Source organism: Schistocerca americana, chromosome 1 (assembly GCF_021461395.2).
Source record: "Schistocerca americana isolate TAMUIC-IGC-003095 chromosome 1, iqSchAmer2.1, whole genome shotgun sequence".
Classification (NCBI taxonomy): domain Eukaryota; kingdom Metazoa; phylum Arthropoda; class Insecta; order Orthoptera; family Acrididae; genus Schistocerca; species Schistocerca americana.
This window is the reverse complement of record NC_060119.1, coordinates 800,385,325-800,391,734: the sequence shown is the minus strand read 5'-3', so window position 1 is coordinate 800,391,734 and position 6,410 is coordinate 800,385,325. Positions and strand designations below refer to the sequence as shown.

Sequence of the window (6,410 nt, the reverse complement as noted above, 5' to 3'; positions counted from 1 at the left end):
TACTTTCATAAACTGTTATGTCTTTTGTGTATGTAAAATGTTATAAATGTGTTTTAGCAGTATGAATGATGCGTGAGTGTCGTTTAAGGTTGATATGAAGATAATTGTTTAACGAGTTATGTAGTGGGATTTAGTGTGGGAACATTTCCAAGAAGTATGGATGTGGACAAAGGGGATTTTTGTAAATTAGATTTGTAAAGTAAGTTTATGGTAAAGGGAAAGTTAATTCAGGTATAAATAACAATAGTAAATAACTTTATGCATAAGCAAAACTTCAGCATATTAGATAATTACTTCGGTAAAAAGTGCAGTCGTTAGGTTTACAATTTTGCGATTGGTTATTGATGAAAAGCACGGATTGACGCGGGAGAATGTTGTTTTGCTATTGGCTGTTGAGTAAACTGACCAATGGTAAAGCAATTCGCGGGCCTTTCTCTGCTGGTAGAGAAGACTTAGAGTATTCTAGAGAAGAGTCGAAGCCTAACCATGAAACAGATCGGACGTGTGTAGTAGTAGTTCCGATGGAAATGATAAGTTGCCGGATCTAGCAGTGTTTCATACATCAAAAGTGTTGGAAAGTGACGGCATAATTATTCCGATGTGTGTGTAGAAATTTCGGAATTTTTAAATGAATTTTGTGACGAGAAAAGACATATATTCCGCGTGGCGTATTGAGCAGGTCAGTGGCTAAAAACTGTGACTGCGTTTGGTACCGACCGACTTAATATTTGGCGAGCATTATCGATCAAAAGCAACCAGTATTTTTGTAGCTATTACGTTTTAGGGAAATGCAACACCATAAACTTGCTAACGCGAGTGAAAGGGATTGTGAGTGACTGTGTTAAGACTAGCACGGGCTTGGCAGTGATACTTGTTCACCTAAGTTTCAGAATATATTAATTGAAGACAAAATTTCCTACCTTTCATTTGTGTGAAAACTTTCTCCCGAAACGTAGATTAGTGACTTAAATTGCAGCTTGGTTCACGTCGAAGAACAGTAGGTTTCACTCGGCTTTCCTACTGATGATCTGCTGAGACAATGTTCACAGGTAGGTGCAGGTTCGTCGTAAAGGGACGGAAAGAACCGCACCGCCGCGCTATCCTTAAGAGGTAACTTCACATTCCGAAAAGAACCCGGAAACAACTTGTTCAGTTCATAACTAAAAGTGCCATTGTGATTCCTCAGAATTTTTGCAAAATAATAATAATAATAACTTTCGGTAGTTTTATGTTTTTCTTACACTAATTAGCACTACTCCAGTATCCAAGTATCCCACTAGTTACGCAACAAATTTTTCTGAATTTTTGTGTCATTTCCTTACAGCGGACGACTCCAGAAGATATTTATTGCTGAAAGTTTTTCAGGCATTTCTCTTTAGACCGTTAGGAGCGTCTGTCTAACTTCTGTAGTAGTGTGGGGGTGGAAACTGCATCTTACGGGAGCCACAAGGTAAAGGGTACATCTCAGATTAATCCGTTGCGCAGAATGACAGAATTTATATATTTATATTTAGCGTTTAATACACTAATGTAGCAACACATTTTAAATGTTTCCAGTTGCTTCTTCTGTAGCTTTCTGGTAGACCACGGCCCTTTTCAGCTTTAGGTTGCGTCCCAGATGTACACTTTCAGTAACCTTAAAAGGAGCCTGTTCTATGCCTTTGATCATCATCTGCGTTTAAGATAGTACTGCTATTTTCTCGCTCTCTCTCTCTAAAATGATGGAATACGATAGTAGTCTGATTAGTTTTCTATCTTTGGTGATCCTTGTATTTCTTCACGTTTATTCAGATACTTGACCGTGTAATCATATCAGTTAGATGGTGGCAGTTTGCTCGCATCTAAGAAGCATGTCTTACTGACATGCCGTGGTAACTTTGAAGACATTCGCGACGTCTTTTGATTCATACGCGTGAGGTTCATAGATTATGTTTCTCTCACGCACCTTGATTCTCGGTTCATTTTGTTTATGAGGCTTTCCTTTGTTAACAGTTGTGAAGATACCATGTGGTTCTCTAGAAAGAAGAGACAATTTGTATGTTATCTATTTTCTGATTGCGCCAGTAATCTCACTTTCCTTAGATATCTACTGTAAAATTTGAAAGTTTCATGTTCTTTTGTTCGAAAATGGTATCGTATATCTTTCCTTTTTTTCTAATGCATCTCTGTCACGTGATTAATGTAGGTACCACATCTTGAAAAGTTCTTTTACTGGTTGGTTAACGCCATAATTTGTATTAGACCTTCTGGAAATCTTTTCTTCTTACAATCATTCAGACTGCTGTTGCTGCTACTGCCCCTATATGAAATTTGTTACACCGTTTGACCCACATTACAGCCACGTAGAACAACTGAGTGTTACGTGTATCAGGAATTTACAATAAACAATCACCTGTATTGTACAATTAAGAAAGTTTTTTAGCCTTCACTAATTCTATTTCCCCCTATCCATCACCAGACGAATATATGTGTTTCACCCTCTTCCTTAATTTTATTTCACTATTTGATTCAAATAAACCTGTTTCGTAGACAAAAAAGAGCCTTCTGAAATCTCCCTTTGTTTAGTTATCTTGTATTATATAGCTTTCTTACTCGACCGCAACTTATTAGCTAAACCGATGCATAGATAGTAAACCTCTGTAATAGAGGTGCTGAGACAAACTTTTCGGGTCGGTAATTACTTCATTTTGTTCCTTATTTATTAATCATTACTGCACAACGCTAAATGGAGCGCAGAAGCCGTAAAGCACTTCTCTTGGCCTCGCAAATGCATGGTTTTAAATCACAGTCCATCCTGACCTAAATATACGTTGTTTGTTATTTTTTTAGTTAATTTAGCCAAATAGTAGGATGGTTCTCCAAGTAAACAGAGGATATACTCCTTCATTTCTTTGAAATTCGTACATACATAAAAGTATGGACATATCATGACTTCCACAGGCTTAGATTGAACAAGGCGGGTAGGAAAAGCACGGGAATTAGATGCCCATATTTCATGTTTCTTGAGAGAGATGATGCCGAAAGAAATGGTCTTTTTGAGAAACTATCTAGACATTACACCTTTGCTTGCCCCAGGTCAGTGCGTTCTAATGATCAAAAAACGGCATACTGATTGACAACTAACACGTAAAAATTCAATTCTGTTTGTCACAAAAGTTAAATTTAATCGTTTAGTATCTATTTTACGTACAGACAGCAATGTTTATATGCTTCACCTCCATAGAGACTTATAGACGCCTCGAATGCAGTTGTACGGATCCAAGATACACATGAACAAGTAATATTACATTGGCTTCAATATAGACTGATTTTTTCACTATACGTAATGTGTTGCATAACAGTTGGATGCTACATACTTTATTTTATGAGAGCTTAATTTCAATTACTTTTGTAAGGTGATGTCACTTCGTGCGCACTTCTCGACCTGTAAACTACACAATGTATTAACTGCGGTTATTACTGCTCTTCTGGCTACTCACTTATCATCGATACCAAGAAGCAGATAACCCTTCTACACAATAAGCTAGTAAAAAATTATTCGACCGTGACAGGACTCGAACCTGCAATCTTCGGATCCGAAGTCCGACGCCTTATCCATTAGGCCACACGGTCGGGCGACATAGATATGCTCTACAGATGTATCAATACAGACTCCTTCATGGCCATTCATTATTTCAAGATATTGGAAATTTAACAAAGTCGTGGATTTATCTTTATTGATTCATGTTGGATGGCCTGCAGCTGATGGTGAGCGACTGAAGTAAGTGTACCATATCACGCTCTCAGTCGAAGACGTGCATCACCAGTAAGGGCCTCTCACCACATCTACGATTATTAGACGCGCTTGATATTTCCATAATAACGAGCCTAATGTTTCTACATTATTCAAAATTTTTGTTAAACGTTGGCGTCACACGCTTATCACAGTGCACTGACGTAGTAACTACCAGAACGAGCAGACATTCAGGCACCAGATATGGCGACTTCGACTTAAAATGGGCCGCACTAATCGAACTATAAAGGTCGTAATTCCGATGACAAGAAAGAAAATACAGCTTCTCTACATTTCAGAGCTGTATCGTGAAAATCGGCATATTACAAGTCCCACCACTGAAGGTGTCAACTGGAAATCCAAATGGTGTTCTTCCCTAACGTAAGCGTAATAAAAAAGGACAGCGTGGTGTTTGCTCTCCTTCGAAGCAGTCGTGATCAGTCTCTTCCCTTCCCCCTCCCCATTTTACTGGGCGCTAAAAACTTGGAAGTTTATAGCCCTAACTAAACCTACTTCACCGTTCCGGGAAAGTTGCAGCGATGCTACAGCCTGAACTACAAACATTAACCCACTTACCACACTGACAATAAGCCGGCTTATGTTTGCCATTAGGTCTTGGCTACTCGTGTTGCGTTTGTGCACAGATATCTTTTCTCTCCTGGTGCCTCGCTCTCCTCTGATAGCACACAGATTGTGGCACGATCATAATAAATGGGCAACCACTATAATCACCATTTTCTATCCTTTTTGGGACTCGACTCTGTCTTTTCTGTCAACGTCACATACGGACAGCATTTTTTATCTACGTTTCCTCACTCAATTGTTAGCTGTATTTCTACCCGTCTTTCCTTAGCCCAGTATTCTTACTAAAGACTTATAGCTCATTGTTCTCTACAAAGATTTATTTCTGCACACTCTTTTGAAGCGCTTCATATCCAGCACATTTTATTCAGAGTATGCAGACAATGGCTCTTTTTTATCTACGCGATCTTAAAAAAGATATACTTCATATGATTCTAATTATTGTTGTGAGTTGTTAATGAGACTGCTTGTTCATAACGGCCCAAGTGTTCTTTTACCGTGAGATATACGTTTTTAGCAAAACTTAGATTCCAGTATGTTAGGTTTTTGCTTTCAGGATCGCTATTATTGTTCATCTCTTGTGGCCACGTGAGATTTTTTTATAGTCACCAGTTTTAAAACTGGTTTGAAGTTCTCCTCCACCTCTTACCACCTAGTGCCAGTTTTATTATCTCCGCACACCTAGTTCAAGACAAGCTTCTTAGACAATCTGTGGAATGTATTTCAATATCGGCAAGGACTTACTAAGAGACTAATTCAATAAATAATCCCCCATAATTTTTTGACAGTCTATGTCACGCCAACATTGTGTAAGAGCGTGTATTCCCTGTTGGTAAAAGCTTTTGTGCTCGCAGCCTTGTTTTTACAGCGTGAACTACGCTCTCATCATCTTCTAAGTGTATCCTACGTAGAGAATCTGTCAGGCATGGGTGGAGAAACTGAAGTGGGTTAAAGACTTGTTCCCAGAATATGGCGTGTTAACATTGCGGACAAGAGCTGCCCCTAACATCCTGCACTAAGAATGTATTCTGAGTAACAGGATTTTGAATCAGTCACAAACAGACACTAAAATTGGTACTGTGGTGCCCACTTCACTTAGAAAAATATACAGTTAGAGTAATAAGACTTTGAATCTTTCACAAACCGACTTAAATTAGAAATTTTACAACATTCATTTGGAAACAGAATAGATTGATACTCATAGTCTTCTGCTTCAGAAGCTTCTGTTGTGGAGCAGTCAGAACTCTTAAAAGTATGGAGTTTACATGTTTCATAGCACAAGTTTCTTTCAAATGGACTGATATTGAGCAAGATCTAGTAAATCAGTTGTCGCATCAGAAGGTAGATTTCCTCGTTTTTCCTCCTCCTCCATTCTTCGTTATCTAAAACTGGTCCCCATATCTTCCTCATTGCTCTACTTTAAAATATTAATAGTTTCTCCCTTTATCGCTTAGTCATGCTCCATGTTTCTGAACCGTACATTACTGCTGGGCATACAATGTGTTGTAGATTTTCATCTTAGTGTTCATTGAGATCGATTTAGAGCCGAGCGAGCATGCATTTCATTCCCACTACTATTCTTTCCTTGATGTCCATTTTTACGTTGTTGTCCGTGGTAAACCAAGATCCCAAGTATTTGAACTGGTGTACTCTCTTGAACCTCTTGCCATCTATCTCAAGAAATTCTTCCTGCTCGTGTCTTCTTCCTAATTGCATGAATGTTTTGTCTCGATTCACCTTTAGCCCTGCTTTCTGTGCATAATTGTCCATTTTCTGGTACATTTATTTCAACTTGTGCTTTGATTCACTTAGTAGTACTACGTCACCTGCATATGCGAGACAATTGAAGTTACCGTCCATCCGTAGTCCAGACCTCTCCTGTTGCCTACTCTCTTTTGTTACTTTCAGTAAGATGGCATTGAACAGAACACATGAGAGAGAATCCCCTTGTCTGAGGCCTGTCTCAATCTCGAATGTTACTGATGTGGCACCTCAGAAACGTACTGCTGTCTTTGACCCTCCATACAAGCTTGCACCATTCTCACTAGCTTCTCAG

The 6,410-nt window shown here is 38.8% G+C and overlaps 1 non-coding gene across 1 annotated transcript; it reads right to left on the bottom strand.

Annotated features, from left to right (window-relative positions):
- Positions 1-3,539: 3,539 nt before the first annotated feature.
- Trnar-ucg lies at positions 3,540-3,612 on the bottom strand. Its single transcript has one exon. It is a non-coding gene; the product is annotated as a tRNA-Arg (tRNA).
- Positions 3,613-6,410: the final 2,798 nt, after the last annotated feature.